Raw genomic sequence first — 26,679 nt, 5'->3', positions numbered from 1 at the left:
AGTAAATGCCTACAATGGTGTCCTTTCCGTTGTTCTCTCCTTGTATTCTTACCCAAACAGTTTCCACAGAACTCCCAGTCTCTGAAGCTTCAATCTCTGTGCAGATATACGCTTTTCTAACATACAATGCAACACCTCCTCCTCGTTTATCAAGTCTGTTTCTTGCAAATAAGTTGTATCCTTTTAGCCTTTTATTCCAATCATGTGTATCGTCCCACCAAGTTTCAGTGATTCCAATGACATCATATTCCTTTTCCTGCATTAGTAGTTCCAATTCTCCTTGTTTGTTGCCCATGCTTTGTGCATTTGTATAAAAACATTTTAGTTTGTGATTGGTTTCTCTTCCTCCCATATTTTTATTATTTAAATTGTTTTGTCTTTGTTCTTCCTTTCCACTTCCAGTAGCAGAGATCTCAATAGTATTTGTCAGCTGTCTGGCTTTTTCTGGCCTTTTGCTTCCCTTCCCACATTGTTCTAGTTTAAAGCTCTTCTGATGAGTGTAGCAAGGCGACTTCCAAATACATGTTTTCCAGTCTTCGTAAGGTGCACCCCATCTCTAGCAAGTAGTCCATCGTATAGGTAATTCATTCCGTGATCCAGAAATCCAAATCCTTGTTGACGGCACCATCGACGTAGCCAGTTGTTCACCTGTAGAATCTTATTCCACCTCATTGTTCCATGGCCATCCACTGGGAGGATGGATGAGAAGACCACCTGCGCTCCCAATTCTTTCACTTTCTTGCCCAAGTCTTCAAAGTCACTGCAGATGGTTTCCAGGTCCTTTCTTGCGGTGTCATTTGTCCCCACATGTATTAGCAGGAATGGGTAGTGATCTGTAGGTCTGAAGAGTCTTGATATCCTGTCAGACACATCTTTAATTTTTGCTCCTGGAAGACAGCACATTTCTCTTGAGGTTATGTCTGGTCTGCAGATAGCGGCGTCTGTTCCTCTTAACAGGGAATCCCCCATGACCACCACTCTCCGTTTTTTCTTCACAACATTCTTCTTTCTCCATCCAGGAGGATTCTGAGGGCTTACAAGGTTATCCATTGCTGGCAAAGTCTTATTTTGCTGTATTTCTTCATGGTTCTCCTGTGTGAGAGCCTGGTACTGGTTCCTGAGCAGTATGGGTGCTGACTGCCTCTCGATCCTCCTGCTTCTGTGGGTCACATGCTTCCATTCCTCTGTTTCGTCAGGTGCAGTTCGAATTTCTTCTCTTTCTGAATCATGAAGAGATAATTCTGCTCTGTCTAAGAACTCTTCACCTTCCTTAATGATTTTCAAGGTAGTTAACCTCTCTTCTAGATTTCGCAACTTTTCCTCCAACAGGGACACAAGCTTGCATTTCTGGCATGTGAAGTTTGGCTTTTCCACTGGCAAGTCTGTGAACATGTAGCAGGATATGCAGCTCACCAAATGGCTCCTGGACTCTTCCATGTTCTTATTGTTAATGTTCTGAAAACAGTGAAAAAAGCTTAAAAAAAAGCTTCAAAATGCACGCGCCGGTAGGCGTGCGGTTTACCGATGTCCTCTTTTCAGCTCCAACAGCCAAAATCCAGTGTTCTTTGAGCTCGCGGAGACTCTTCACTTACCCTAAAATGCAGTGGGAATATGCAAATTATCTCCTCAGGACTCCTCCCCTGGTTTACTGATGTCCTCTTTTCAGCTCCGACAGCCAAAATCCAGTGTTGTTTGAGCTCGCGGAGACTCTTCACTTACCCCAAAATGCAGTGGGAATATGCAAATTATCTCCTCAGGACTCCTCCCCTGGTTTACCGATGTCCTCTTTTCAGCTCCAACAGCCAAAATCCAGTGTTGTTTGAGCTCGCGGAGACTCTTCACTTACCCCAAAATGCAGTGGGAATATGCAAATTATCTCCTCAGGACTTCTCCTCTGACTGTCTGCCTGAACTAAGATGGTTTCTCTATTTTATACTGCTCCTACTCAAGTGCTCTCAGGGGCTCTGGTGCTGCCATCCTCTATCTTCCCTACCGGGTGCGGTCTGTCTAGACTGATCCAGACCACGCCCTGCCTCCCCGTTTTCTTCTCTCCTCTCCCCTTTTGGGGGCTGTCCCAGGGCAGTTCATTGCGGTCCCATGGCAATCTGCTGTCGGTCACTTTCAGGGTCAACCCCCCCACCTTGATGGACACACTTGCATACATGACCACTGCTGTTTGGGGCGGGCTCCGCTTCTGGCGCCATTCTGGGACCTGGCCCACGATGGGAGGTGGTTTCTTGTCGTCTTTTAGCACGCACATAATGGCGCCCGTTCTTCTGGGGCGGGCGCCACATTTAGTAGAAAACACAGTCTTTATGCGTGCGATACCCGGTGATAACGGGTGGGCTCATATCCTGCCGACTACGCCAAAATTGACGCGCCCCCTGGGCCGTGGGGCACCCGGTGCCGGGCCGGTAGATGCTGGGGGTTGTAGTCACTGTGGCGGTGACCCGGTCCGTGACCCAGGGCGGTCAATCCAAGGGTAGTATCTGTGTATAGGTTATATATAATGTCCGACTATGCCACCTGTGGAGTGCGGCTAATAGGGCTGCCGCTGCGGAACAGTCCTCTGAAGCTGATGGTTTGGCAGCAAGGATGGTACAACTCCCCACAAGAAGAGTGTAGCTTCAGGGCAGTGTGAGTGGATGATGGTGGTTGTTGTGCAGGGAGTCAGTAATAAACACGAAGTCTCCCATAGGAGCAATCTCGCCCTGTCCCCCGGAAATGTGGTGTAGTGAATGCAGGTGTTAGGGTCCTGAGCTGTACTCCTTCCTTACCTGAGAGTGAGGTACCACACCTCTGGATGAAATGCAATACCTCTGTGGCGACCGAATCCTCAGGGGCGCCACATATCACTGGAAGAAAGACGAACTTCAACCTTACGAGGAATATTATCATGACATCCTAAGCCATCCTAGATCACTATGAGATACTTTAACTTCTTTATGACCCTGCACAGAAACAGCATGTAGTACATATCAATATAAATTATGCATTTTTCAATTTCTGCCCTGGACAACAACCATTTAGAAGACCATGTTAAATATCCCGTATTTACGATAAATGATTAACTCCAGTCTATGTCTGTCACCTCCTCTGTTTTGCCATCTCTCCATTTCTTTAAATGGGTTCTTTCAAGTTCTTAAAAAGTTAAAATTGCAAAGTGCTTGTAAAACAAGCAACTTTGTAATTTACTGATCCTCTTAAGAAAATCCTCTCAATTCTAAAGAACAGACATTTTTAATTCTATTGTGTAAAGCACATTTCCTAGGTTACCGGCTACCCTGCAGTCTTGGAATGGCTGGTGACCTAGGCAAGGAGTGTACGCCACTTAAATGCTCAATGCTTTAGAGCAAATGGATCCGACCAGCCTCAGTGCTCCTATACTTCAGCCATGCAAAGGGAAAGCAGACTCTGCTAGTAGCATGTGAGAGCTCCCAGTTCGGACCAGCAGCACAACTATGCAGCTGGTCCAAACTATCAATCATTAGAAGCGCACTATTCTCGGCAAACATGAAGCTGAGTGGCAGGGGAGGGGTGCATTCAAACATTTGTCTCCAGAAGCACTAAAATAGTGGCAGATTGGCAGCAGGTGGCATATGAGAGATCTATTTGAAAAGTCAATCTAATTCCTGTGAAGCAATCACAAACAGTATAAGTCATCAGTCTACGTTGACATTAAGTCGTTCTTGAGTAGTTTGCAAGCAGAGGTAGACAATCACCCACCACTGAGCTGCTATGAAAGTAGATCTTAGAATGGCATGCTCATCCTAGTAACCAATGACTTCCTTCCCAAGCTATAATTATTGACCTCTACCCAGAAAACACCATGGATTGTTCAGAATAAGAAGGTGTTCACATCACATTAATGGTCTCAACTTAGCTTGTACACAATGAAAAGATCCTGACATAGACGCTGGGTGTCCATAGGGCTCCATTGCACAACAGAGGCGATAAAGGTGCTCTCTTAGCCTCCATGTGTCAGTATGCACGCGAAACGCGCGTCGGGGGAACTGGGCAGTGTGATCTATAATTGTGATGGCGTATTATGGGTATAGATTGTCTTGCACTTTTGCAAAGTACTGAGAGTGCTATTGTAGGTTTTTTTTTTTCACTTGTACTATTGATTTATGCAAAGTTTGTTGAAGTGGCATTGACTATTTAATGACATCTTTCAAATCTATGTATATGAAGGAAATTATGAGCTTTGTGTCAGAAAAAAAAGTTATTCATACCGAATATTAGGATGTTTTGATTCAAAGGTTTTTTTTTTACATTTTTAAACTTTTTTTAAAGTGTAAAATTCTGTTTAAGGGGATGTCCCAACTTGTTAAATGGATAAAATTGCAAATTGCTTGTAAAAACAAGTAACTTTGTAATATACTTCTTATTAAAAAGCAAGAGGGAGGTATAGAAGCAGGACACTCTTGAAATAAAAGGCTTAGGGTACTTTCACATTGCGATTAGTACCATGCTCGGTGGCCCGGTCCGGGCATATATCCGAACTCCCCCGTAAAACGGAAAACGGGATTCGGACATATGCACCGACGAGGCCATAGACTGTAATTGGAGCTGGCAATGCAGAGTACTAAAGTAGTAGACTGTGTCTGGGTTTCTGCCTCCAGTAGGAGTATATGCCCAGAAATGATGCACGTTCGCTCTGCTGACACCATTATAGTCCATGGCCCTGTCGGCGCATAGATCCGAATCCCCTTTTGCAAAGGATGTTGGGGGGGGGTCGGGCGTATATCCAAACGGGGCCACTGAGCATGTACTAAATGCAATGTGAGAGCACTCTTAAACATGCCATTTGAGGTCAAACATTCAATTTAAAAAGTAGGCCAGAGTCTAAACTTTTTTCTGCATTTCGTATTTGGTCATTATCAGCTATTTGGGGAGGAGGGGAACGAGCGGGATTTGTTTCCCCCCACCCCTTTTCCTTTTATTTTCTACATTAGTAAGACATAATCGCTTTGTTTTAAAAGTGGATAAATTATACTTAATTAAGATCAATAACACAGATCTGAAATGTAACAGTGACATTAATTGTATCTAATTATGTTTTGTCTGCAAAATATCACAACAGTATATAACATAATGTTTTTTTTTAACAGAAAAGAAAAAAAAACTTGAAGTGATTGCACTCATTCATAATCTGGGAAAAATGACTTACTACTAATGACTGCCTCCTAGCTGAGCTGTGCACATGGAGACTCATAAAGCCCTTTGGCTTGGCCAATGCATGGAGAAATAGTCATACCTCTCCCCCCCCCCCACACAGGGAACATTTCACGAGTAGAGGGAAGAATGGATTCAATGAAATTTCAACAAATTCTTGGTGCAAACATAACACGATCTGTGAAAAAGCTGAAGTAGAGCATGGCTTTTACAAATGGATAATGATTAGGGATGAGTGAGCACTAAAATGCTCGGATGCTTGTTACTCAAGCCAAGCAATTCCTAATGCTCTTTTCGAGTAACAAGTATAATGGGAGTCAGTTGGGAAATCCGAGCATTTTTCCGGCAGACCCTACGAGGAGGTCTGGGGGGGCAGTGAAAATGTTGAAATGGATGGGAAAAGTGCTGAATGGAAGGAGAAGAGCATGGGGAAGACCCCTGGAATCATCTCTGACTCTTAGATTGCTGCTGAGAACAATGGTGTCACACTTTTTACTCCACTTCAAGGACTGACAATAAAACATTCAAAATCGAAGAGAAATTGGAGTGTACAGGAAAAAAATGTTAAGAAATGATCTTTCCTGTATAATGACTTGTATATAAAGCAGCATTTAAAAAAGATTAAAAACAAATAATAATTTAAGTGGACCAAAATTGAAATTTTTATTAAACAAATTGGACATTTCAGTGTAATTTATGAAAGAAGCAGGAACTGCCAAAAATTAGATGGAAGAGGGACTCAGATACACCCTGTATAAGACATACAGGAGGGCCTCATATACTTTCTGTTCAAATTGTCATGTAGTGGTACTTCTAGACTCATAAAAGGCTCTGCACACAGTGCAAAGCCTGCCAAAAATTAAAAGCATGATCATCTATACACCTTTGAAGGCACCAGCTGTAGTACCTCATTCAAATATTGTGAACATTGTGTAGTTGTGGTACTCCTGCACACATAAAGACTCTGCACAAAGTGCAAAGACAGGAAACAAATATAAGGAGGGTCATGCAGTCATCCATAGACCATTGAAGGCAATAAATGGCTTCATTAAAATATTAAAAAAGGGTAGTTAATCTGCTCCTACACTCATAAAGATTCTGCACAAAGTGCAAAGCCAGGAGAAAATTATAAGGAGAGTAACCCAGTCATCCATAGACCCTTGAAGGCAACAACTGGAGGGCCTCATTCAAATATTGAAGATTAAAATCACTTTATGTGCTGCTGTCATCTGGTGGTGTGGAAAAGTCGGAACTAATCAAGGCTTTGTTCATTTTTATCAGAGTGAGCCTGTCAGCATTTTCTGTTGACAGGCGAAAGCCCTTGTCTGTTATGACCCCCCCACCGGCGGCATTAAAAACCTGCTCAGACAGGACGCTAGCAGCACAACACCACCAAGGCATAGAGGGACAGCTCATGCCAGGTGTCCAGCTTTGAGACTCAATAGTTGAAAGTCACAGAGGAATTAGGGAGTACGCTGGTTTGGTCGGCCAGGTATTGCTTGACCATCTTTAAAAACTTTTTACCCAGTCAGCAAGCCATGGACACTGGGAGGATGTCATGAAATTGGCCCACACTTTTGACAGTGTACCCCTTTCTCTGCTGTACCTGGTGTGTGTCTCCCTCGATTCTCCTCCTTGGTTGGGCAAGGAAGCTTGACCACTGCCACTAGCATTGGCTGATGGGAATTTTTTAAACATATTTTCCACAATGGCCTTCTGGTATAGCACAATTTTAGTAGGCTTCTCCACCTCAGGAAGCAGAAATGCAAAGTTCTCTTTGTAGCATGGGTCTAGCAGGGTGAACAACCAGAACCATTTTTGGCCAAGATGAATATAATGCGAGGGTCACGGGAAAGGCAGCGGTACATAAAGTCAACCATATGTGTCAAGTTCCCTACAGCCAACACTTCCCTGTCTCAACCAAAGATCACGACTCTCCATCTCCTCTTCCTCATTCCCCTCCTCAGCCCATCCACGTAGGAGAGACGGAACGAAGAGTGTGTGGATACTATCCTCTGTTGCGCTAGTAACCAGCGCCTGTTCCTCCTCCTCTTCTGCGTCCACTTCCTCATTGTTATCCAATTCACGCTGAGCAGATGGGATGAGGCTAGGCTGGGTAGTATCTCCCTGTATCATGTCTTCCTCCATCTCCACCTGGTCCGCATGTATAGCTTCATGTTTAATTGTGAGCTGTAACTGTTTAAAAGCAGGATCGTTGCGCTGATTATGGCCTCGTTGCAACTCACCATCTTTGTGCAGTCCTCAAAGTCTTGGAGAACCACACAAAAGTCAGGCATCCATGCCCATTCTTCAGTTGTTTTGTACGGAGGCTTACCTGAATACCGACGGGCGTGTTGGAGCTGGTATTTGACAACTGGCTTCTACTGCTTACAAAGCCTTGCCAGCATGTGCAATGTGGAGTTCCAGCATGTGGTCACATCGCACACCAGTCGGTGAGCTAGCACTTGCATGCAATGCTACAGCACTGTCAGAGCGGCTGCAGCTGTAGCAGACTTTTGAAAATGGGCGCTGACTTGGCGTACTTGTTCAGCAGCTCCTGCAAATTTGGGTAGGTTTTCAGAAACCGCTGAACTACCAAGTTGAGCATGGGGGCCAAGCATGGTACATGTGTGAGCTTGCCAAGCTTCACAGCTGCCACCAGGTTACGGCCATTATCACACACGCCATGCCTGGCTGTAGATTCAGCGGTCTGGTCTTTTACTCCCTTCAATAACTTTGCCACGGTGAGTGGTTTGTCTCCTAGACAAATTAGCTTCAGCACAGCCTGTTGCTGCTATGCCGAGGCAGTACTACAGAGCTTCCAGGTCTGGCTGATGTGGACAACATGCTCTGAGATAACGAATCGAAGATGGAGGATGAGGAGGAGCAGGAGGGGGTACAGGAACTGGTGTAGCAGGTGGAGGAAACCCTGATAGAAGTAGGGCCATCAATCCTCGGTGTCGGTAGCACATGTGCCGAGCCAAGGTGAGACTCTGCCCCAGCCTCCACAATATTCAACCAGTGTGCTATCAGGGAAATGTACTGTCTCTGGCCACAAGCGCTTGTCCATGTGTCAGTCGTTAAGTGGACAATCCCAGTAAGTGTGTTAACAGGTGATGTTCCTGGACACATGCTAGTGCAAGGCGGGGACGCCACACCGGGAGAAAAGGTGGTGGCTTGGGACCAAGTATCGAGGGACGGCTGCTGCCATGAGTTAGCAGAAATCCTCTGTGTTCACAAGCCTAAATGGCAATACTTCCATGGCAAGCAGCCTGTAAATGTGCCTGTTTAGCATTTTGGCCTGTGAGTGGGTGGCTGGGAACTTTATTTTTGTTCCAAGGCCTGGGGTAGGGGCAGCTGAACGCTGGGCTGGGACAAGAATTTGGAAGTGCCTGATGATGGTGTGTCAGAATGTGCAAGGACAGGTGCAGGGCGTGAAGCATCTGTGCCAGTGTCATGGACAGGGAATTGGCCAGCACCTAGCATAGGGGAAGAGGCAATAGTATCACTCGCTGGCACCAATTGTGGATCCAAGCGTTAAACCCACCCAGTCAGGTGCTTAGATGACATGTGCCTGATCATGCTGGTGGTGGTTAGGCTCTTAGTGGTCAGGCCCCGTCTGAACACTAAATCGTCAGGCTGATCTTGGCAACTCACACGATGACTTCGCCATCCACCAAGTCTTCCACCGCCGCACCCTGGTCCTCCTGACTTGGTAACTTAACAACAACCTGACTTATCGGCAACTTAGACAAAGTTTGCCATTTCCCACTGTCATCTTCTTGTGACTGTGGCTGCTCTAAGTTTTGTTTATCACTAAACAGCATGTCATCTTGTTCCTCTTGGAACATGTAGGGTGAGAGACCACAATCAAGAAATGATGATGTAAAGAGCTCCTCGGAGTGTCCTAGTTCACTGGTCCAGGTTCAGGGTGAGGATTAAGTGATCCAGACTTTTGGCTAGTGAGACTGCACCAGGTGGAAGACTGGGTGGTGGTGCCAAGCATGCTGGTAGCATTATCTGCTATCCAACCGACCATCTGTTCGCTCTGGTGTGGCTTCAGAAGTGGTGTCCCATGCCTCCCTGCAAAGTGGGACAGAAACCTATGTGTTGTGGATGGGCGTGTTTCTTGTGCTCCAGCAACAGGCGTAGTCGCACCTGCCCCGCATACTCGGCGTTTGCATGCATCATCATCAGCACTTCCACTTCCTGTCCCTTACACATTTCCTAATTGTTAGGTCTCTGTAAACTAAGTTTATTTTTAATAAAAAAAAAAATTGGTCACCTGCAGCAGGCAAAGCGTTTTTTTTTAGTTTAATATACCACCGTAATGTAACACAAAGCTCGTAAAACTGTATGGGTGACAAATTCAATCCAGAAGCATTTTTTAAACTTTTTTTCGAGTTTAATATACTACCGTAAAGCAATACAAAGCACGTAAAACCGTATGGATGACAAATTCAATCCAGAAAACAATTTTTAACGTTTTTTTGAAGTTTAATATACCACTGAAATGTAGTGATGAGCGAGCACTAAAATGCTTGGGTACTCGTTGCTCGGGTCGAGCACATTGGAATACTCGGGTGCTCGACCCAAGCACCGAGCCCAATGCAAGTCTATGGGAAACTCGAGCATTTTTCAGGTGGCTCCCCCCGGCGGTCTGCAGAGGGCCTTAAAATTGCCCAAATCGATGGGAACAGTGCTCAAATGACATGGGAACAGCATGGGGAAGACCCTTGGAAGCATCTCTGACTCCCAGATCACTGCTGTCAACAACGTGGTCAGAGAATTATGCCACATTTACGGACTCACAATAAAACATACAAAAACGAAACCAAAATGGATTTTCCTGGGAAATATATTAAGGAACATCCTTTCCAGGGTAATGACTTGTATATAAGGCAAAATAAATAACCAAAAACAAAAATACTCCCCACACCTTGGGCTATGTTCACACATAGCGTTTTTGATGCGTTTTAGCACTTTGGAATTGCTTTCAACCGTGACAAATGCATTCAGCAGGAAATGTCATTTTAACATTTTACAACCTTATCTGGCCATGTGGTGTGTGACACATCATCAGACACATGCATACAGTGCCGAAAAGACATGGGAACAGCATGGGGAAGACCTGTGTGCACATCATAAGTGATCCTTGGTGCAAGCGAAGATGCCTCCCGCCATGCACCTGTTGTTGCAGACTTGCAACAATCACCGTCCACGTCCTTGTCCCAGTTCAGCGTTCATTTGTCCCTACCCCATTCCTTGGAATGCAAGCGCAAGTGCACCCAGCCACCCACCCACAGGCTGCAATACTATACTGCCAAATTTTTGACAGCTGCTTTCACTTGAAATGTGGCCTTTTAGGCTCGTGGAGGAAGAAGCTTTTCATAACCTCATGCCGGCGGCGGCCGGGTGTCCATACTCGGTCCCCAGCCACCACTGTTTCTCCCAGTGTCGTCTCCGCCTTCCACAAGCACGGGTCCCACAACATTACCCGTGCCCTCCCCAGTGCACTTACTGGGAAGGACCGCCTAACCACAAACACGTGGACAGGTGAATGTGGCCAGGGACGGTACGGAGCCAGTCCACAGCATTTTTTGCTGAGTTGTATTTCACCACAGCCATATTCTTTAGCTTGGTGAAAGGACTTGGGAAACCATATCTACCCAGCTGTCATTTCTCCCAGGAAGTCCTCTAAAGCTGCTTTCACTTGAAATGTGGCCTTTTAGGCTCATGTAGGCAGAAGCTTTTCATAACCTCATGCTGGCGGCGGCTGGGTGTCCATACTTGAGAGAGTACCCCGTGCCTCAGGGCCTGTGTGATGGGAGGGGCTGAGAAAACTCTCCCAGAACTTTGACAATGTTCCCCTGCCTCTGCTGGATTGAAATTGTGTCTCTCTCGCCTGTACTCCTTGGTTGTCCAACGAAGTGTGCCCTCTGCCGCCAGCGTTTTCAGATGGGAATTTTTATAATAGTTCCGCAACAAGGGCCTTCTGGTACAGCCCCATTTTTGTAGACCTGTCCGCCTCAGGAATAAGAGATATAAAGTTCTCCTTGTAGAGTGGGTCTAGAAGTGTCACCAACCAGTAATGACTGTCACCCAAAATTTTGAGAATGCGAGGGTCATGGGAAATGCAGCGTAACATAAACTCAGCCATGCGTGCAAGACTTCCGTGTCCTCACCAAGAGGTTGACTGACCATGCTCTCCTACTCCTCCTCCTCCTCTCTGTCCTCTGGCCATCCATGCTGAACAGACGGTATGACAGTTGTGCAGGTAGTACCGTCTATAGCGCATGAAACTAGCTCCTGTTCTTTCTCCTCCTCCTCTTCCTCATTGTCACCCAATCCAAGTTGGGATGAGATGAGGCTGGGCTGTGTGTAATCACCCTGTATTGTTCCTTGCTCCATCTCATCGTGCTCTGCCTGCAATGCATCCTCTTTGATTGTGAGCAGAGAGCGTTTCAGAAGACAGAGAAGTGGGATGGTGACGCTAATTATGGCGTCATCGCCGCTCACCATCTTGGTGGAGTCCTCAAAGTTTTGGAAGATGGTACATATGTCTGACATCCATGTCCACTCCTGAGGTCTTATGTGTGGAGTCTGAACTGAATACCGACGGCCTTGTTGATGCTGGTACTCAACAACTGCCCTCTTCTGCTCACAAATCCTTCCCAACATCTGCAGTGTAGAGTTCCAACGCGTGGGGACATCACATACCAGTCTGTGAACCGGAAGCTGCAAACGCTGCTGAAACATGGCAAGGGCGGCAGAAGCTGTAGCTGACTTTCTAAAATGGGCACACAGGCGGCGTACTTTAACAAGCAGATCGGGCAGCTCCGGGTAGGGTTTTAGAAACCGCTGAACCCCGAGGTTAAGCACATGGGCCAGGCATGGAACGTGTGTGAGCTCGCCTCGCCTCAGAGCCGCCACCAGGTTCCGGCCATTGTCACACACGATCATGCCTAGCTGTAGGTTCAGCGGTGTGAGCCACAGATCTGCCTGCTCTTTCAGAGCTGTCCACAACTCTTCAGCATTGTGCGGTTTGTCACCTAAGCATATTAGCTTCAGCACAGCCTGTTGCCGCTTGGCCGAGGCAGTGCTGCAGTGCTTCCAGCTTGTGACTGATGTTGTCGTTTCGGAGATGGAGGCGGAAGAGGAGGAGGAGGATGAGGTGCAGGAGCTGTAGACCGTGGGGGCAACCCTGATTGACCTAGGGCCCGCAATCCTTGGCGTTGGGAGGACGTGTTCCGTCCCAAGTCCGACTGGGTCCCGGCTTCCACTATGTTAACCCAGTGTGCCGTCAGCGAGATGCACCGTCCCTGCCCACAAGCACTTGTCCACGTGTCCGTGGTTAGGTGGACTTTCCCGGCAACTGAGTTGTTGAGGGCACGGCTAATGTTTTGGGACACGTGCTTGTGTAATGCGGGGACGGCACACCGGAAGAAATAGTGGCCGCCGCCATCATGTTGTGGAATGCTTCAGTCTCCACGATCCTAAAAGGCAACATTTCGAGCGCAAGCAGTCGTGAAATGTGAGAATTTAGTAGTGTGGCCTGTGGGGCGTTGGCTGCATATTTGCGCTTGCGTTCCAAGGACTGGGGTATGGACAACTGAACGCTGCGCTGGGACAAGAACATGGATGTGCTTCCTGATGCTGCTACTTGAGAGTGCGCAACGACAGGTGCAGGAGGAATCTTTGCATGCACCATGGACAGGGGATTGGCTTGCATGTGTAGCACCCTGAGGATTCGGCTGCTACAGGGGTATTGCACCTCAAGCCAGAGGTGTGGTATTCCACTCCCGGGTAAGGATGGAGTGTGGAACTGAGCTCAGTAGGCTGCATACACTACATACATCCCATTTCCGGGGGACAGATCGACGGTACTCCCACCAATATATGTGCAGGTACGATAGTGTCTGTCCCTGGCTGGAGTGGGAGGGGGTTGGAACATCCCAGTAGTGTAGGGGCAGATAGGGGGAGCAGTCTGGGTAATGCTAGGAGCTCATTGGGTGCTGGTCACCTGAGCTCACACATAGAGGGAGTATATAAGGTGGGCACCATCTTAGATCAGGGTCAGTCTGTCAGAGTTGAGTCAGAGAAGCAGAGCAGCTCAGCCAGCTCCAAGGCCAAGAGAGAGAGAGAGGAGAAAGAAGGACCCAGAGGGGGAGAAGAGGGAACTCCAAGAACCCAAAATTAGACCAGAGGGTGAAGAGTTGGCACAAGGGTACCGGATCCCAAGCTGGTGGAGGGCCCTAATCCTTAGCCAGAGACCGGAGGTCGTGGGCAGGATCTGCCACGACCACCCACTAAATCCACCCGGAAGGCAAACCGTGAATAGGGTCAGGGAACCCAGAGACAAGGGTTTTACCAACAAGAGGCCCGAGGGAGCCGGACTTAGGTGGATCCCTGGTGGGGAAGGCCAGAGAGAAGGACAAGTCAGAAAGGGAGCTCAGGACCACGCTCCAGAATCACCTGGGGGTTGGCCGAGTCCAGGACCTGGTGGACGCAGCACGGCTCGGGCGGTCACTCAAGGCCGGAGTGACCAACACAAAAGCAGTAAGTAAAACCCTGAACTGCACAGCCCGACTCGGAGTCTTATTACCACTCTCACTGCACCACCACAACCACCACCCTCTACAACTGACCCCCTGAGGCTATACCCCTCCCGTTGGGGGTTATACTACCTGAGCTGCACACACACCACCAGCCTCAGCGGACCCTGCTGCAGCGGCGGCCGTAGTGACCGCAAATCAACGGGTGGCGTAGTCGACACTAAAGAACATCCAGTAACATCTGTAGGACTGCCACACACTGAGCTTGACACCCTGGGCACGGACCGGGTCACCGCCACTCGGAGACTACAACCCCCATCTGATCCGGCTCCGGGTATCCCCCAAACAACACTGGCCCAGGGGGCGCGTCACATGCACAACAGCGGAAGAAGCAATGGTGCCACCTGCAGACAATGTTCCTGGACCCTGGAGTTCGGCCCACAAAGTCAGGTGCTTTACTGTCATGTGCCTGATCATGCTGGTGGTGGTCAGGCTGGTCGTTTTTCCACCCCAGCTGATGCTGGCCTGGCAGGTGGTGCAAATGGCCTTTTTGGGGTTATCGGCAGAGTCTTTAAAAAACAACCAGACTCGGGAAGACCTAACAGTTGTACTGGCAACTTCCTTCGTGTTGGTGTTACAGAGAATGGTTGCCTGCCTTCTGTCTGTGGCCACCACACTGCTTCTGACTCGCCCCCTGGGCCGTGGGATACCCGGAACCGGGCTTCTGTACGATGCTGGGGGTAGTAGTGGCAACCCGATCCCGTGGCTCAGGGTGGTCAGACCAAATTGTGGCAGTCTATTTATCAGTGTTTTGAATGTCCGACTACGCCACCCGTGTATTGCGGTCAGGGATAACCGCCGCTGCAAGGCAGACAAGCTGAGGCTGGTGTTGGTGTGCAGCACAGGGGTAGGACAACTCCCCACGGGAAGAGTGTAGCCTCAGGCCAGTGTAAGAGGATGCTGGGGGTGATAGTGCCAGTCGCGATAGTAAAAGTTCAGAGCCCGTTTCAAACAGTCCTGGGTCTTTATTATTGATGTTATTAATGACCCAACAGTAGTACCGGTTAGGAATGGGCCTGGGTATCTGAGAGCATTCGGGCGAGCCCCACTGGTCAGGGTGAGTGTGTAGGCCTACCGTTCTCTCTATGCTCTTTCTGACTATCCCCCTCTTCGTGGTGTAATAGCCCACGTCCCTGAGCTGGCCGTGTACTTCTCGCCTGTATGGCTTGCGACTCGGGCCTTGGGTACCATTTTGCTTTCTCCTCGCTGTACTGGTCCCTCTGTGTGGCGGAGCCTCCAGGCTTCTTAGGCCAAGGGAATTGAAATCCCTCGCGGGTTGGTTCTCTGCTGCTGGGCTTGATAACCCGGGCAGCCCCGGACCCCAATGTCCGGTTAGATTCGTTCTCTGCCAGGACCAGCTCTCGTCACCTCTGTCCATGGCTTGCAGTTTCTCCTCTGCCTCACGGACTCCTCGGCTACAGCTGAACTGTCCCTCCTTCTCTGGGACTAGTCTCAGTCCTGAGCTAGGTCGTCCAGTTCTCCCTAACCCTGCCCCCAGTTCCAGCTTTTATAGGGGCAGCCAGCTCCCCCTACTGGCCTGGGACAGGAGGTGCTGTATGCTAATTGTCCCTAACCAGGGACCCTCCCTCCTGCTCTCAGACACAGCCTTTAATATTTGTGGCATCCAGGCCTCAGGTGACACATTTCTTCCTGCCTGTTGGGGTGCTCTGCCTCCCTCCTCCGGTGTGCTGATGTCCTCGCTCTGCATGTCCTACTGCCAGGTTGCGTCAGTTACTATATCATCCACCACCTCGTCTTCCACTTCCGCACCCTGGTCCTCCTCCTGACTTTCTGGCAATTGTGTCTCATCATCGTCCACCTCTTGTGACACTTTCCCACCGTCGCCTTCGCGTGACCGTGGCTGCTCAAATATTTGGGCATCGCTACACGCGATCTCCTCTTGCCCCACTTCAAGTGGACCGGGCGAGAGGCCCGAATCTATAAATGGAAAAGTGAACAGCTCTTCAGAGTGTCCAATTGTGGGATCAGTTGTCTCTGGGCACTCGGCATGGTGGGAGGAAGGAGGATCAGGGTGAGGAATATGCGGTCCAGACTTACGGCTACTGAGACTTGACTGTGTGGAAGACAGGGTGGTGGTGGTGGTGGTGTTTGTGGCTAAGTGACTGGAATCATTATCCGCTATCCAACCAACAACCTTTTGACACTGCTCTGGGTTCAATAGTGGTGTGCTGCGGTGCCCTGGGAATTGGGACAGAAAGGTCGGGCGAGAAGATGTGGGTGTTTGTTGTGGCACAATTTCAGCTTGCCCACGGCCTTGTCCTCGGCCTCTGCATGCATCATCACCATCACGTCCAGTTCCCCGTCCCTTGCCACGTGCCTTGCCCATTTTAAATGGAGGACAGTATTTTCCACGCTCACTACAAATGATTGAGTTTGCAGTGAACTTATATGTGATCCATGTGACGGAGAAAACAAAGTTTTAAATACCTGGCCTGTAGGTAACTATTTTGAACAGCAAACCGGTGTCAAAAATGTCGCTGACACAGTGAAAAAAAATTGGAATGGAGGCCAAAAATTGCAGTATTTTCTGAAAACGTATATGTGATCCGTGTGACGGAGAAAATGCAGTTTTAAATAGCTGAATTTCTAGCGCTGTAAAATGGAAAGGACCTGGCTGTATTCTGCAGTGCCAACAAGCAAATGGCGCAGAAAAACGGTGTTCTCTGGATTGCTTTGTAAGCAAATAATGAGGATTAAGATCCAAAGAAAAGTATTTCAGGCCCCTGAGACCTGGGTCTTTGTATAGAAATATCTAACAGCAGCAGAAGGCAGAATTGGAATGGAGCCTCTTGTGCTATATGCACTGTAGTCTGCTATATACCTGCCTGCTTGATATCTCTGCAGATGGATTAGTTAGTCCTCAAAAGGACTGTTTGTTAAGATGGATATGTGTAATGTACGGTTTTTCTCCCTACACTACTTAACCGGTTCCCGACCGCCCACTTTAGATAAACATCGGCGCTTGCTGGGCTCTGTGCAGCGCCGACGTTTAAAAACGGTGGGTGGTCTCGCAGCGCTCAGGACCCCCAGGGTCCTGCAAGCGCTGCGATTCCGGTGCAGAGCGTTAGCTCTGACAGGGAACATCATCGGGACCTGATTAGATCAGGTCCCAGTGATGTTAACCCTTAGCTGTCTTCTATATGCTGCGATCTATAGTGATCGCGGCATATAGGAGACAGCAGGAGGAGAGGGGGTCGTCAACTTACCTCTCCGAAGACCTCCGAGTCCTTCCAGGACCTGGGGTTGCTATGTCAGCTGGAGGTCACATGACCGCCTCCAGCTCTGCCATATATGGTGTCCTGTCTGGCTCAGCTGCAGCTGTAGCCAGACAGGAGACTCTGACTGAAACAGTCAGGGAAGATCTCATGTAATGTAATGTAATACATGTCTATTACATTACATGAGATCAGTGATCAGAAAAATAAAAATTAATGTCCCATACAGGGACTAAGAAAAAATGTAAAAAAAAGTAAAAAAAAAGTTTTTAAACTATTAATAGAAAAATCACAAAATAAATAAAAATAAATAAATAAAATATTAAACCAATAAATCTGTATATTTTTACAAAACCAAAAAAAGTACACATATTTGGTATCGTCGCGTCCGAAACAACCCGAGCTATAAAACGGTCACACTAATTAACTCCTTCTGTGCACACCGTAATAAAAATAAATAAAAAACGGAGCAAAAAAATATGCTTTTTCATCATATCGCCAAACAAAAAGTGGAAAAAAATGCGATCAAAAAACAAAATAGAAATAAAAATGGTACCACTGAAAACGTCATCCTGTTACGCAAAAAAAAAAGCCGCCATACAGCTCCATCAGCCGAAAAATAAAAAAGTTATAGCGCTCAGAAAAAAGCAATGCAAAAAAAATATTTTTTTCTCTAAAATTGTTTTATTGTGTAAAAGCGCCAAAACATAAAAAAAAATACAGTAAGTGTAGTATCAATGTAAACGTACTGACCCAAAGAATAACGCTGCCTGATCACTTTTACCACACGCAGAATGGCATAAAAAAAACCTCAAAAAACAATTCCTGAATTGTTTGTTTTTGTTAATTTTACCTCCCAAAAAACGGAATAGAAAGCGATCAAAAAATGGCACGTACCCAAAAATGGTACCAATAAAAATGTCAACTCGTCCCGCAAAAAACAAGCCATCACATGACTCTGTCGGCCGAAATATGGAAAAATTATAGCTCTCAAAATATGGTGATGGAAAAACTAGATTTTGCAAAAAAAGCGTCTTTTAGTGTGTGACAGCTGTCAGTCATAAAAACCCGATATAAATCTGGTATCTCTGTAATCACACCGACCCGAAGAATAAAGTAATCTAATCAGTTGTATCACACTAGGAACGGCGTAAAAAATAAATAAAACCAATTCTTCATCTGCTACTGATTTGTTTATTCTGTCCCCAAAGATCCCAGTAAGGCTCTGCCCACATTTATCCTGCGCTCTGCGCTGAGCACTTACACCAGAGTTTCCGTGTAAATCTCTGAAATACGTGATTCAGCCGGAACCCATGACGGAAGATTCCCTGTAATGAGACTGATATAGGCCACTGTGGACGCCGTCTAGCCTGGGATCCCACGGTGTCATTTGTTTTAGGCGTGCATAAAAGTGCGGTTGGCCACAGTTTTGTGCACTTCTGAAAAAAAGGACACCGCTAAACAGAGGCCAGACGGAGTCCAGAGTAACTCTGCTGCCTCATTATAGTGAATGGATCCTGCAGGGGTTTCATCTGAATTACATCACTTGGAAATTTAGATGGAAACCCCGATGTAAGTGCTCAGCCTAGAGCGCCGGATAAATGTTACGTAAAATGTTCCCAATAAAAGCTTCAACTCAGTCCTCAAAAAAAGCTAGTCCCCACTCAGGTCCGTCATCTGTTAAAAATATAAGGGACTTACAAGTTACTGGTAGCAGAAAGGCTCTGGAAAAGCAAAATGGCCCTTGCCCCCCAAAAGAAATTCAGAAAATTTTGTGCTCCCAAATCCAAATGCCTATGCTACAATAATTTGTTCTCCAATTGTCAAATAGCACTCCGTCCCCCCCAGATCTCACTGTATGGCTAAGCGGTACAATACAGCCACATATGGGGTATTGACACTTTTAGAAGAAATTGTGTGACACATTTCGGCACCATTTTTACCCATTGCCCTGTGTGAAAATGTAAAATCTGAGGGTAAAACATTTTTTTGTGGTAAAAATATAATTATGCTTTTTTCACTGCCCAATGGTATAAATTTAAAAATTAAAAAATACTCACTACTTCCCTAGATGAATTCCTTGAGAGGTGTAGTTCACAAAATGGGGTCACTTGTGGGGGTTTCTGCTGTTTTGGCATGTCAGCGACTCTTCAAATGTGACATGGTGTCGGCTGCCTATCCCAGCCAACGTAGCGCTCCTTTCTCTTCCGAACCCTGCCTTACACCAAAGCAGTAGTTTTCCCCCACATATGTGGTATCGGCGTACTTTATCCTGTTACCCTTATGATAATGCAAAATTAGGGGATGAAAAACATTTTTTATGGGAAAAATGTGAAAATTTTATTTTCACGGCTCAATATTATAAACTTCTGTGAAGCAGCTGGGGGTGCAAGGTGCTCACCACACATCTAGATAAGTTCCCTAAGGGGTCTAGTTTCCAAAATGGTGGCACTTGTGGGGGGTTTCCACTGTTTAGGCACATTAGGGGCTCCCCAAATGTGACATGGCGTCCGCTAATTATTCAAACAAATTTTACATTCAAAAAGTCAAATGGCGCTCCTTCCCTTTCAAACCCTGCCGTGCGCCCAAACAGTGGTTTTCCCTCACATATGGGGTATCGGCGTGTTCAGGAGAAATTGCACAACAAACTTCATGGTGCAATTTATCCTGTTACCCTTATGATAATACAAAATTAGGGAATGAAAAACATTTTTTGTGGGAAAAATGTGAAAATTTTATTTTTACGGCTCAATATTATAAACTTCTGTGAAGCAGCTGGGGGTGCAAGGTGCTCACCACACATCTAGATAAGTTCCCTAAGGGGTCTAGTTTCCAAAATGGTGGCACTTGTGGGGGGTTTCCACTGTTTAGGCACATTAGGGGCTCCCCAAATGTGACATGGCGTCCGCTGATTATTCAAACAAATTTTACATTCAAAAAGTCAAATGGCGCTCCTTCCCTTTCAAACCATGCCATGTGCCCAAACAGTAATTTGCCTCCACATATGGGGTATCGGCGTGTTCAGGAGAAATTGCACAACACATTTCATGGTGCAATTTATCCTGTTACCCTTATGATAATACAAAATTAGGGAATGAAAAACATTTTTTGTGGGAAAAATGTGAAAATTTTATTTTTACGGCTCAATATTATAAACTTCTGTGAAGCAGCTGGGGGTGCAAGGTGCTCACCACACATCTAGATAAGTTCCCTAAGGGGTCTAGTTTCCAAAATGGTGGCACTTGTGGGGGGTTTCCACTGTTTAGGCACATTAGGGGCTCCCCAAATGTGACATGGCGTCCGCTAATTATTCAAACAAATTTTACATTCAAAAAGTCAAATGGCGCTCCTTCCCTTTCAAACCCTGCCGTGCGCCCAAACAGTGGTTTTCCCTCACATATGGGGTATCGGCGTGTTCAGGAGAAATTGCACAACAAACTTCATGGTGCAATTTATCCTGTTACCCTTATGATAATACAAAATTAGGGAATGAAAAACATTTTTTGTGGGAAAAATGTGAAAATTTTATTTTTACGGCTCAATATTATAAACTTCTGTGAAGCAGCTGGGGGTGCAAGGTGCTCACCACACATCTAGATAAGTTCCCTAAGGGGTCTAGTTTCCAAAATGGTGGCACTTGTGGGGGGTTTCCACTGTTTAGGCACATTAGGGGCTCCCCAAATGTGACATGGCGTCTGCTGATTATTCAAACAAATTTTACATTCAAAAAGTCAAATGGCGCTCCTTCCCTTTCAAACCCTGCCATGTGCCCAAACAGTAATTTGCCTCCACATATGGGGTATCGGCGTGTTCAGGAGAAATTGCACAACACATTTCATGGTGCAATTTATCCTGTTACCCTTATGATAATACAAAATTAGGGAATGAAAAACATTTTTTGTGGGAAAAATGTGAAAATTTTATTTTTACGGCTCAATATTATAAACTTCTGTGAAGCAGCTGGGGGTGCAAGGTGCTCACCACACATCTAGATAAGTTCCCTAAGGGGTCTAGTTTCCAAAATGGTGGCACTTGTGGGGGGTTTCCACTGTTTAGGCACATTAGGGGCTCCCCAAATGTGACATGGCGTCCGCTAATTATTCAAACAAATTTTACATTCAAAAAGTCAAATGGCGCTCCTTCCCTTTCAAACCCTGCCGTGCGCCCAAACAGTGGTTTTCCCTCACATATGGGGTATCGGCGTGTTCAGGAGAAATTGCACAACAAACTTCATGGTGCAATTTATCCTGTTACCCTTATGATAATACAAAATTAGGGAATGAAAAACATTTTTTGTGGGAAAAATGTGAAAATTTTATTTTTACGGCTCAATATTATAAACTTCTGTGAAGCAGCTGGGGGTGCAAGGTGCTCACCACACATCTAGATAAGTTCCCTAAGGGGTCTAGTTTCCAAAATGGTGGCACTTGTGGGGGGTTTCCACTGTTTAGGCACATTAGGGGCTCCCCAAATGTGACATGGCGTCTGCTGATTATTCAAACAAATTTTACATTCAAAAAGTCAAATGGCGCTCCTTCCCTTTCAAACCCTGCCATGTGCCCAAACAGTAATTTGCCTCCACATATGGGGTATCGGCGTGTTCAGGAGAAATTGCACAACACATTTCATGGTGCAATTTATCCTGTTACCCTTATGATAATACAAAATTAGGGAATGAAAAACATTTTTTGTGGGAAAAATGTGAAAATTTTATTTTTACGGCTCAATATTATAAACTTCTGTGAAGCAGCTGGGGGTGCAAGGTGCTCACCACACATCTAGATAAGTTCCCTAAGGGGTCTAGTTTCCAAAATGTTGGCACTTGTGGGGGGTTTCCACTGTTTAGGCACATTAGGGGCTCCCCAAATGCGACATGGCGTCTGCTAATTATTCAAACAAATTTTAAATTCAAAAAGTCTAATGGCGCTCCTTCCCTTCCGAACCCTGCAGTGCGCCCAAACAGTGGTTTTCCCTCACATATGGGGTATCAGTGTGCTCAAGAGAAATTGCACAAAAAAATTTGGGGTCCATTTTTTCCTGTTACCCTTGTGAAAATAAAAAAAATTGGGTCTAAAGTAACATTTTTGTGAAAAAAGTTAAATGTTAATTTTTTTCTTCCACATTCCAAAAATTCCTGTGAAGCACCTGAAGGGTTAATAAAGTTCTTGAATGTGGTTTTGAGCACCTTGAGGGGTGCAGTTTTTAGAATGGTGTCACTTTTGGGTATTTTCTGTCATAAAGACCCCTCAAAGTGACTTCAAATATAATGTGGTCCCTAAAAAAATGTTTTTGTAAATTTTGTTGGAAAAATGAGAAATCGCTGGTCAACTTTTAACCCTTATAGCTCCCTAACAAAAAAAATTTTGGTTCCAAAATTGTGCTGATGTAAAGTAGACATGTGGGAAATGTTATTTATTAACTATTTTGTGTGACATATCTCTCTGATTTCAGGGCATGAAAATTCAAAGTTTGAAAATTGCAAAATTTTCACAATTTTCGCCAAATTTCCGATTTTTTCACAAATAAACGCAAGTTATATCGAAGAAATTTTACCACTATCATGAAGTACAATATGTCATGAAAAAACAGTCTCAGAATCAGGGGAATACGTTGAAGCGTTCCAGAGTAATTACCTCTTAAAATGACAGTGGTCAGAATTGAAAAAATTGGCCCGGTCACGAAGGCAAAAACAGGCTCTGGCGCGAAGTGGTTAATACACAAGCAAATCTCTCCCTGACACAGCAGCAGCGCTCCCTACACTGTGATCCGGAGTGACTGTGACGAGCATGGCGGCGCCAGGTCTGATATACACCTGATGACGCTGTACGGCCATCCACTCACTGTAATGCCACAACCACCATGGCTGTGGCATTACAATAAGTGGCAGACAATCCCTGCATGTTCATTGGCTCTCTAAAGAGCGCCAAACATGCAGGGAGGGGACCCGAGCTCCCGCCGAGCAACCCCGGAAATACTCGGCGAGCGCCGAGCATCTCGAGCAGTGAGATGCTCGGGCGAGTGACGCGCCCCCAGGGCCGTGGGGTACTCGGCAGCCGGGCCTATGGATGTTTGTGGGGGATATCACGGTGGCTGGCCCGGTCCATGGCCCAGGGCAGTCAACAAAAAAGGGGGATTGTAACTTGGATAAAAATAAATAAATAGCTTGTGACGCCACCTGTGGTACCTGGTAAGGATTACCATCGCTGCTGCAGACCTCCGGGGGGTGATGGGATGGCAGCTGATATGTTTCTGCCCCCCACAGGTAGAGCGGGCCCCCGGGGCAGTGTGGAGTTTGATGGTGGGTGGTGATGCTGTACCCTAAAAAGTCGGTATTGTCAGTTTGTGATTGCATTGATATTTATATATGATCCTGTTGTCCTGGTATTTACATTGGAGTAAGTGACCCTCCACTTAAGCACCTTTTTTAAAATTTACATTTTTCTCAGGAGTGGGAGCCAAAACCAAGTGAGGAACAATCAGAGAAAAGGTCTAATAGAAACAAGTCACCAATTCTGTATTTATCACCCACTCCTGGTTTTGGCTCCCACTCCTGAGAAAAAATACTGACTGAATACTGACAGTGGGGCCGTGGCCTAAGGGTATGTGCCCACGTTGTGTTTTACAAGCGTATTTGATGCGGAATTTCCGCAGCGGAAACACTTGTAAAACGCTTGTCAATGCGCACCCCATGGTCCCCATGCTGCGGATTTTTCCGCAGCGTTTTTGATGTGCAGAAAAATCCGCAGCATGTCAATTAATTTTGCGTTTCCGCAAGCGGAATTGCCTTTTCAATGCATGAAAAAACGCAAGGCAATTCCGCATGTCGAAAACGCGCGAAAAACGCTTGCGTAATTCCGCATGTGTTTTTCCGGGAGAGGATATGCGAAAATGAAGCGCAAATTTTCGGCTTCATTTCCGCAACGTGGGAACATAGCCTTAGGCTACCTTCCCACCATGAGTTTTGGTGAGTTTTTGACTGCATATTTTTGGACAAATGCAAGTATCCTATCTTACTTAACTTAAATCTGCCACATCAAAAACTCACCAAAAAGCTCATCATGGGAATGTAGAAAAGGCAACATTCCCACGTTAAGTATTTGGTGAGTTTTGATGTTGCAATTTTTTTGCACCTATTAGGTAAATTAGTTTACGTGCATTTTTTAATCACATTTTTGGTGCTTTTTTTTGTCTCTTGTTGGTATGTCATGGTTTAAATAAAGCTGCTTTGTTTTTGATACTTCTTGGTATTTAGCTTTGACAACACTTTACGGACATACTTAGTTGTGGATCACATGCGTTTTTGATGCAGAAAAGCACTAAAAAATGCATGTGCGTTTTTTACCTGCGGATTGTCCGCATCTAATGCAGCTCTATGGGTAAAATCCACACAAAAAAACTCAGTGTGCCCGCAAGCGAAAATTGACATGTTGTGGATATGAAACACGCACCGCAGGTCACTTTACACTGAGCAAAAAAAAAAAAAAAACACACTGGGCATGAGATCTCTATAAATCCCACAAAATTTGCTGGAACTGTAAGACGTAGCTTAACACTTCCATCAAACTGGATAGGATTTATATATATATTTTTTTACGCTGTGTAAACTGACCTGCGTTGTGTTTTTAAACCCGCGACATGTGAATTTCTCTTGCTGAGTTTTACGTGTGGATTTTTCAAAAGAATTGTATTAGTTGCAGAAAATCCACAAGTTAAAAAAACGAATGTGCATTTTTAGTGTATTTCCACAGTGGAAACGCACCAAAAGTGAATGTAAACCACATGACTGTATCAATAAAGTTTTGACAAAGCCAAATACCAGGTACTATCAAAAACAAAGCACCTTTATTTAAACCGTGGCACACCAACAAGAGACAAAAAATACAGCATCAAAAATGCGAATAAAAAAATGCACATAAAAATGCAATGAAAATAGGCAGTAAAAATGCGAATAAAAAATGCACATAAAAATGCAAGAAACCTAATTTACCAGGTAGTAAGAAAAACAAAGCAGCTTTATTTAGAACGTGACGCACCAAAAAGAGACAAAAACTGCAGTGATAAAACACGCATGGAAAAAAAAAGTTTTCAAAAGCGTAATAAAAAAAACTGCAAGGAACCTAATTTAGCTAATAGGTGCAAAAACAATGTGGAAATCTGCCAGAAAATACTGTTCATGGGAACTTCTTCAATACATTTCCAAATGTTAAAATTACACAGAACCGTGCCAGGGATTCAGACATGGTACGCGCTACTTCATACTTCAAAATTTCCCAACCTCTGCGCTGATAATTTGGACACAGTCCCCGATATATTCCAGACAGCTGATGTGTATAAAGCAATGTGTAAGGATTCAGCTCCTCTCCACCCAGTCCAGGTGTCATCATGAATTGGATAGTGATCATTTGCCTCTTTGGAGCTGGAGGTAAGAGTTTAGCTCCTGTCATAGAATATATAAACCTTTTTTTCTAAAATATTAATTTATAAAAATGTCAGTTTCTAAAATATAGCTCTGCCATGATAAGCTCACTCAATGAAGTTAAACCCAATGGTGTGGAATTTAAAAATAAAACCTGATTCATTGTATGTGCATGTTTACATGGGTGAAATATGTGGCTGTTTTTTTTTTTTTTTTGGCTTTTTTCCTCCAGGCAGAAAATTTGTTATAATAATTAATAATATCATTGTGAATGAGATTTCATGAACTCTCATCCACACCCTGATTAGGAAATACACAGTATTCCAATTCACATAATAGAGAGGGGGAAATGTGTAATGTTTGCCCTGCAGAAACTACAGTGAGCACAATTTACTCTGGCATTTCTTATGTGAATCATCCAGCAATAAACATCCCATGTGAACATACCTTAACGCCATGTTCTCGCATGTTGTTGTTTTTTGGGAATTTTTTTTTTTTTTCTGCAGGTGTCTACACTAAAATAAAAAAACCTAGCAATTTGCATTGACAAACTTCTGCTATAGATTTTTTTTTTTTTTTTTTTCTTGTGTATGTGCAGAAACACTGGGATTCTGTTTTTACGTGCAGCATTTTATTTATTTACTTATTTTTTTTGGTCCAGTTTCTTCATAGAACCCTATGAGAAAGAAACGCACCAAAATGTGAATTGCTGTGCAGCATCTCTTAAATGTGCAACGGGCAGCAGAATTTCTACTCTATATCTGTCAAATAAGTGTTTATGGATGGTCAAGATTGAGCAATCTCTACCTTAACCCCTTCACTCCCAAGCCTGTTTTCACCTTCCAGGCCAAATTTTACAATTCTAACCAGTGTCATTTTATGGGGTAATAACTCTGGAACGCTTCAATGGATCCCAGAGATTTTGAGAATAGTTTTTTTTTCGTGACACATTGTACTTTTGTTAGGGCTCTTTCAAACGTCAGTGTTTCCAGTACATGTGGTGACCGTTTTTTCACACGTACTGAAGACACTTACACACGTAGACCCATTCAAATTCCATGGGCACAACACGCTGACATGCCCGTGTTTTGCACGGACCGCAAAATGTGTCATCGGTGTGTTGCACGTGTGTCATCAGTGTGACACGTACCGGCGCCTGGGAATCAGTGGTACCGTAAGCACTGCTCCCAAGCCCCTGACGGGTGCTGAAGGAATCACTCATCATTGTTCCCTG

The sequence above is a fragment of the Phyllobates terribilis genome, unplaced genomic scaffold (assembly GCF_046119375.1).
Source record: "Phyllobates terribilis strain yellow unplaced genomic scaffold, ASM4611937v1 Scaffold_11__3_contigs__length_659146591, whole genome shotgun sequence".
Taxonomy (NCBI): Eukaryota; Metazoa; Chordata; class Amphibia; order Anura; family Dendrobatidae; genus Phyllobates; species Phyllobates terribilis.
Note: the sequence above shows the minus strand (reverse complement) of the source record.